We start from the raw sequence: 8,875 nt of genomic DNA, 5'->3' as shown, positions 1-8,875 counted from the left end.
TATTCAAGGCTCCTTTTTTTTTTTTTTTTTTTTTTTCTTTTCTTTTTTTAAAAGCAGCTGAATTTTTAAAAAGAGGGATTTTATTGTGCAAGTTTAAAGCTAACCTGCGCGTGTTAACACGTTCTGTTGTGTCTGTATGCAGTGGAGGGAGAGCGTGGGCCGGGAAAGGCGTCTGCGTTTTGCATGTTTGCCCGCCGCCTCTCCCTCATTCACCCCCTCCCCAGCCTCTCTCCTTTTATTCTCACTCTTAAACCATTCCCTCTCTTAACCCTCCCTCCTTTTTCTCTGCTTTCTGCAAGGGCCTGGTTTGTTTATAATCACTGTGTAAATACAGTGTATGTATAGATATATGTAGAAAAGTGTAATATATGTACATGTATCTAAGAGACACTCATCCTGTGCATCTGAACATGGGAACCAACCCATGACCTCTGTGACCCCCCCCCCATCTAGTTTAGGAGCAACATTTTCAATTTGCTTTCATTCTCCTCCTTTTAAAGTACTTCCTTAAAATATTGGTAGCTGTTGATGATTCACGACAAACATGAAAACACACACACACACACACACATTCATGTGGACTACCAGCTCTAGTCCCATGGCCGTAAGACTGTTTCTGGAGACGGGGAATAAAAGAAATAACAGGTTGAAAATCAGTTTGACCCCCTCCCCCGCGCGTCCAACAAGACTTTTTAAACATGAAGACCTTCATCATAGTATCCTTAACTCCTGATCCCACAATGCTGTGAGCCGTCTCTTCATATCATATGCACACACACACGCCTGGTGGTGTGTTTAGGCTTTGTAACATATCTGCACCACTGCTGTGTGACCACGGTGCCACCCTTGCTGTGCTGCTTAATTGTCTCCATCCATCCGCGACAGTCGTATCTTAAACCCCCTCCTGATATCCCCCAACCCCCCACCCCCCTCCTCCCCGTGTACCAACGAGTCCCTACTCTTGAGATGTTTATTTGTACCTCTCTCTGTTGTTTCCCTGTTCCCGTGTTACTGGTTTGAGTTTTTTTGTTGTCGTCGCTGTTGCTGTTAACTTGTCGTTTGGTAATTTGCCGATCTGCCAAGCTGGAGTTCTGCACTCTCCCTCGCACACAGAGAAGAAGAAGAAGAAGAAGGAGGGAAAAAAAAAAAAAAAGGGAAAAGAGGGAGGAAGTAAAGACAACACGAAATTACAGATTGAGTGATAATAGATTGATCGGGACTAAATTATTTATTAATGTAATCTACCCTTGGTGGTTTTAAATCGTGCCTGCTCAGTTGAGAGGAGTTTTGAAAGCCAGAGAGAGAGAGAGAGAGAGAGAGAGAGAGTTGGTGTGGGTGTGCAGGTTTTTGTGACCTCCACTGTTAAACCAGAGCGGGAGACCTAGTTATATGCATGTTTCAGTTACGCATTTCTACCATGTACCTACCTGAATAAGGATGGAGCTAGTGTTAATATATGATATTTGCATCTTTTGAAATAAGAATTTCCTCCATCCAGAATGTTGAATAGGTGACATGAAAAATATTTAAAAAAAAACGCAAAATTTTTAAAAAAAGGATTCAGGAGCCGTAGCTTGGTATGAGGCCCTCGATGTTAGCGTTTTCCCTGCGTTGTAATGATATACTATTGGGCTGCGCTTTCTCCCCCAGCCTTCACATGGATGCTGGAGTTTTTTTGCATGATCATGATGTACAATGAAATACAACCATGAATTGACGACTATCAAGTGTTTGTCTGAGTGTTAGTTGGTCTTCATCATAGCTTTGTTATTCTTCAAACTTGGATCTTGAAAGTATTTAATAAAAATACTATTTCAGCACTGGTTTGTCTCTCGACTCGATTTATTTTCTATGGGTTTTTTTAAGGTTTGTCGTCACACGGAAACATTTTTGTCCCTTCTCCAACAAATATGGTATTGGAAAGGCATCCATTCCCTGGAAATGTGCTCCATCCACCCTCAGACCAAACAACCTGCCAAAACAGTTTTGTGTTTACACTCGCTGCTTTTTAACACCATGGTTTCTGAACTGATTGTCTCTCACACACACACACACATACCTACACGTATCCCCATATTGACAACATAACAGCCCCTTTTCTCGCCTCATCACTGTGCTTTTTTTTTTTTGTTAATTTTTTACCTTTTCAGCCTGGATTTAGAGAGGGTTTCATCAGCAGAGTCCTCGGCCTGAAATCACCAAATTTGGAGCTAATAGAGATATGCAACACATGTTTCTGATTATGTAACACTGCAACATTGATTAGTCATGCTGAATATCTGCTCATGTAGCCTCTTGTGACATTTAGCATTAAGACACTGGCTGCTAAAGGGAAAAGGGTGTTGAGCTGAGTAAAATAAACCGGCTTTGGATCGTTCCACAATAAACCTGGACCACGTGTCTGTGGTTGGCTGGATGCTCTGAACACCACCCGGCATCGCAGCTGGCGTAATATTTGCCCTCCATACTTGCCTGTCATCACATAAAGTCAGATTAAGCCCCGCATAACACTGCATAGCCTCCAGGCCATTAACATACACGTAGGATAAAACAATCACTGCTGCTCGTGCATCGTCCCGTCTCACCACTTCAGCCTTTGCGCCGTCTTCCAGTGCTCTTATTTTAGCTGTATCGAGCACTGTGAAGTGTTGAGTAATGCTGCAGCCTTATTTAAAAAGGTTTTGTGGTGTTATTTATGATGGTCCCAGTTATTTTAAGGACTGAGTCTGTGTGTGTGTCCCTGAGATGTAGGACAGCTCCCCCTGGTTCCTCTGCTTTCTGTGTGATTAATGAGGAGAGCTCAGCAGTTGCTTAACTTCAACACTCGCACTTACTTTCTCAAAGGCACAAAAAGGGAGAAACTCTTGGGGGAATGTGCCTTGTTAGCTCTCCCTGACCTCCGACTCTACGTGTCAATAAAATTAGGAGAAAAGCTGACCCAGAACACGTCTCCTGAATCTAAATTACCTTTGACTTTGTTTAGATCTTAAAGGACATGTTCGCTTTCTTTCATCTTAGAGCTTAGACAAATATTTCCAATCATTTAAGCATGCATAGCACCACCTCATGAATAGCTTTTGTTGTCCAATGTGGTCCTCAAAAAAACATGAATGTTTATTTTTAGAAAACACCCTTGTACTCAACATTTCCATGTAGCCTGTGAGCCAACTGTTTTAGAAAAGGAGGTTCATCCTGGTTTATGAAGGCCTAAACAAGCTTCTGTTGTGGTCAGATCAGGAACCTTTGTTTAGCTACTGGTGAGATTGTGCAACTCACATTCGTAAATTATGAGAAACTGCATTTTTTTTTTAAAATAAAGTCTGGATTGAAAAACAATGAACTTTCACTTTAAGGTAGGTGCATCGTTAGATTAGAAGGCCGATACCGCTCTCATGTCTGTACACTAAATATGAAGCTACATCCAGGCGACCGTTAGCTTAGCTTAGCTCAAAGACTGGAAATGGAGAAACAGCTAACCTGCCTCTGTATAAATCTAAAAAAGAAAATCTCACTAATTAACACATCGTATCTTGTTTGTTTTAATATTAACATCATACTGTCATCCTGTCATCTGGATTTATACTTACGCGGGGCTAAGGGGCTACACAGTGATTACACGGTGGTTAACTGGATGTGACTGTAAGTGTGTAGCTCGCGCTGTCGCTCTGCATCACACAGTAAATGAAAGAATGTAAACACCGTTACTATTCCTTTAAAGTACTTCATACTGTGAGAATACAATGTTATTATACATTGATTTACAGCATCAGGACCACTTAGAGGATTATTGATGTCTCCTAAATATACACCAAACTGGGTACAAAACAGTCCTGCTGGATCTCAGCTTCACTATCTGTAAGGGGCCTCTGAGCTCTCTGAGAGGTACAGAGAAGCATAAACCTTCTTTGTAGTGGATTATTTTTATTCCATAAAATGTGGATGGTTTATGATGTCTTTGTTCTGTATTTATAGTCCAATCCCTCTCAAGTTTAACAGCTGACAGACCTCATCACCACCCTAACCCAAAGTCAAAGTCGGAAAGTTCTCGTCTCATGGTCTCTTGTAGTTCAGAGATGGTGCTCCGCAAAGACTTCCTGATGTTCTGCTCGTACTGGCTGCTCTGGCTGCTGAGCTCTTGCTGATGACAATCTCAAGAGGACATGATGTGATATGTGATCGTTGGAGTGTGAGAGCTGCTCTGTACATCTTTGCTGTAGCGCTCAAATGTCTCGCTCAAGGGCTTCAATGAAGCCCTCGGCTCTCCTCTCGATTGAATGAGCTCTGATTGGCTCCTTTCAATCAAGGGAGCGGCGAACACCTGCACACTGTCCGATATGTCCTACTAGGCGTACCTCTTGTCCCCCAGGTATTTGGCCTCCTGGACCTTCTGCAGCTTCTCCTGGATCACCTGTCGTACTCAGAGCTCAGAGTCTCAGTGGTACAGTCTTGTGAGTCTCATGGTCTTCGCTGATGCACAGCCGGCAAACACACTCTTTATCCGTCCTGCAGGAAATGTCCAGAAGAACATTGTGCTTCTTGGACATCCAGTTTGACCTCAGGGTCGAGCAGAGTGTGTCTCCTCAGTCCTGCAAAACTTTGACAGACTTCTCGGATTGTCGTGTTGGTTTTTAACTCTGGTCTCCTCGTGAATGTCTCCTTGCAGAGCGGACACTGGCACTGGTTGCTGTTGTCCCAGTATACCATGATACAGGTCTTGCAGAAGGTGTGGACACATGCGATGGACACGGGCGCAGTGAAGACCTCCAGGCAGATTGAGCACTGAAACCGCACTTCAGACAACAGGCCACTGCAGGAAGTCATGCCTGCAACATTACATAAACCACAACTTCCTGAAAAATATATCGGCTTTTTGTTTTTCATCTCTCAGACCAATATGTGAGCTTGTGTTTTATTTCCTCTAGTACTCACACGTTGAATAAGGCAGATACACTCAGAATAACTCGCTGCAGAGTTAAAGGTGTACAGACAAACAGCATTTACCAATTCCCACAGGGGGTGTGAATACAGCCCACACACGTGGTCTGCAATTACAAAATGATGCCACAATTCTGACGTCGTTGTGTCTCTTCAGTTCATCCTCTTGACTCTGAACATCTTGCTCTCGTGTGACAGTCCTGCCTCACGCTGCTATGCTGTAGATCCAGTTTTAGACAGATGTGACTTAACCCTTTGAATGACTGACTCACACAAACATGATGTGAGTACTACTGTAGTGCCATTTATAATTTTGATTGTAGTCCACACCAGCCTATATGCAGAATTTCATTAATACAACAAATGTATGAATATATATATATATATATATATATATATATATATATATATATATATATAGAGCAATAGTGGAATGTACATTTAATTAAGTACAATGTCAAGGTATTTGTAGTTGAGTATTCCCATTTCATTCATGAGACAGAAATGTACGTTTTACTGCAGTACATTAATTTTCGCTTTGCAGGTTCAAATTTTAGATATAAAACATACTATTAACATAAAATATGAGGCATATTATTTCAGATGAAATTACCTAACAGTGTAGTAATTAGTTAAACATAGACCAGACATTCATAATGCATTCTGCGTTATGAGTACTTTTACTTTTGATACTTTAATACCATTTTGCTGAAAATACTGCAGTACTTTTACTAAAATAAGTAAAATTGTTGACGGACATTTATTTGTAACTAAGTATTTCTGCATTGTGGTATTGCTACTTTTACCTAAGTAAAGAATTGTAGTACTTTTCTGAACATGAGGACCATGAAAAATAGTTTAATCATACATTCATACATAAATTAAGTAGAGGATCCCATCGGCTCCAATTAATACATTTTGCAATTTAATATAATAAACTCACAAGAGGTTTTTTTTTCTCCATATATTAATAATAATATGTTTATTCTTTGTTTTATTGCAGTAACAGCAGCCCATCTTACAGATATCTTTTTGTTTTCAGTTGGATTTCTAAATATTCAGCCGAGTCCCAAAAGCCGGCTCATTTATGCTCATTATAAATCACTTTTTCTACAGTTTTCAATAAAAACCAGCCAATCCGCTGCAGCAGGGGTATCCTCTGATGCCCTGGGTTTTTCAGAGGGGAACTCATCCAAACAAAAGAAAAGATTAACATGGCTCATGAGTGACTGAGAGCAGCAGCTAAGCAGATTTACTTTTCATTTACTCGAAGGCAATAAACATTTTGTAAGCAATCTTTTTATTTATTTTGTTTAACTTGTGTGTGTGGAGAACAGCGTATGATTTCTACAGAGCTTTAACAATTTGTTTATTGGATCAAATATGTAACTAACTTGTATTATGACAACAGAAAGGATTCAATGTGTATCAATGCTGATCCTTCTGAATGGCTCCTCCAGACATCGACATTCATGCTAAATCAAACAGTTAATTTAATCTTACTGTTGAATAATAAGAGAGAGAAGAGAGGCCACACCAACACTGAGGACTTGTTCATACCAGGTATATGTTTTAATACTCAACCATGATTCAGCACATTACACTGAGGAACAGCTGATGGGGTTTAACACAGGTAAAGCAGGCCTTAAACACTTTACACTGCTCCCTCACTGTCCAGCCAAAGACATACAGTATTTACATTAACCTACAGGCTCTGCATGAGAAAACATTGATTCTCAGGGAGGAAGGAGTAGCGATAGGATTGAGTTTATGTACAGGATTATAAGGACGGACAGGTCTCATGTTGGAAGAAACAGCAGTTGCAGGTTACAAGATGCTTCACGACACAATGGTTCACAGTACATCAAAAGCACAAGTCAAGTCCATACACTCATAGCAACAGTATAAAAAGAACCATCAGGGCCATGTTTTCCATCAACCAGTGGCTCTGTGAAAATAGAGCAATGTCGCCATCTTCTGGTGAGACCACACACCTGCTCAGAGTACAACGGAACAGACAACATTTAACTTCAAGAGTTCGGCTATCTAATTCAGTCAAGAATGAATGTAGTACACATACTATCTAAACTCAGGAGTAGTAGCTATCTATCCATCTATCTATCCATCTATCTATCTATCTATCTATCTATCTGACATCTGCTGGAATCAGTACAAAAAGACATTTTACGCCCCGACAGTCGGCGTCCCATGGCTTTGAAAGGAGGGAATTGTCCTGTACAGTTTAAAAAGGACCATACCAGTGTTTTTGCGAGTTTTAGCTACAAATACAACAAATTATGTACACTTCATAACTGCTGACAAACCATATTCTAGTGTATGTTCTTCCTGCTCTCCACTGTTTCCATAGTTTTCCCTTTGGAATAGAAATCAGCAGACTCATCACGTTTTCTCCATTGCTGTTGTCGAGTAATGCAGTTTAATTGATCTGGAAAGAATGCACTGTGTTACCTCTCAACAATAATGCGACTTTGACAAAAAATTAAAAACATTAATGCAGATTTTAACAGATTTATCATAATGGATTCCACAAGTTTCCTGGAAACAGCAGCTTCCTGGAAAGCAGGGAATATTTTTTAAAAGATCACCACACGTAGGACACGATGCTGAGGGCCAAAAAGGGACACAAAGAAAAAACTTGGTACATTTGGGTTTCTACATCCTGTGTTCCACATCCTAATAAGACCTCCTTTATAACGGGTCAGTAATTACTTTATTAAAGGTTAAAAAATGATTGCTTTATAGCTCAGTTGTAAGCCATTAGCAACTTGTGGGTTGCCAGGTTGTGAAAAAATCTCTCTGGTTGGTGAGTCATTAATAGTCAAGTCATTAATACATTCCTAACATCAATTATAAATGTTAATTTATAATGGCATTTATAATAATTTAAAGTCATTAATAATAAGGGCCACAAGTTCTGTTTCTAATAAGCAACAGTTAGTAAATCATCTGTAATTATAAATGTTAATTATAAACCTGGCAACCCAAAAGTTGTTCTCAGTAAATGCTTATAACTGATCTATAAATTACTAGTAAACAATCTATTAACCATTAATAAACCCCTTTATGAAGGGTGTCATTATATAGTATACAGATGTGTTATTACTTCTGATGTGTGTTTCCATTATTTTGATTAAACCGCAGATTTTGCGATACGTACTTGGACCTTGCGAACGACACTCCCTGTGTGTAGTTGCATGAAAAAACACAGGGGCGCCCTGTTAGACGTCATTATGAACGTTGGGATTCAAAATAGTCAGCAGTGGACAGAAAAATCACTGGTATGGTCCCAAGTTAAATAGCTTAGTCATGGGTCTAAACAGCACTTTCACCAGTAAAGGTATGAGACAACAGCCTGAAGCCCTGTTTGAAAAAGCAAAATCACCCACATGTGATTTTTTTAATCAGAGCTTAACTTAGGACGAGCGTCACCTGATGCAGGAGTTTGGGGTTTAACTATGTTAATCTTAGAGGGATGATGATGATATACAGTCTTTATTCTAGATGTTCTGGTGGTTAGTTTGTTGATTGTTGTTACTAAACAGCTCACACAGAAGACACACATTAATAGGTGAGTTTTAGCATAGATTCTTGTGTGACCATCTTAGAAATATCCCCGAATGTTTTTATGCTAACGCTATTGCCCTTAAAATACATGCCATGCTGATTTTTTTTGATTTTCGGTATCAGTGAAAGGCCCTGATCAGCATGCCAGGCTCAACCTAAACGTTGCCGACCCCCTCAGCCGCCGTTCTGCCTCTTAACGGCCTGAAACTCACATGTAAAGCACCACAAATCACCCACGCACTCTGTCATCCTGGCAGCTCAGGAAGGTCTGCCCACACTGCTGTACTCATCCGACAAACACTTGGGATTCACAACACTGAGTTCAGATTTGAAATGAGCACAGAGACGGCCGTTT

The sequence above is a fragment of the Enoplosus armatus genome, chromosome 20 (assembly GCF_043641665.1).
Source record: "Enoplosus armatus isolate fEnoArm2 chromosome 20, fEnoArm2.hap1, whole genome shotgun sequence".
In the NCBI taxonomy this organism is placed as follows: Eukaryota; Metazoa; Chordata; class Actinopteri; order Centrarchiformes; family Enoplosidae; genus Enoplosus; species Enoplosus armatus.
This window is presented reverse-complemented; position numbering follows the sequence as displayed.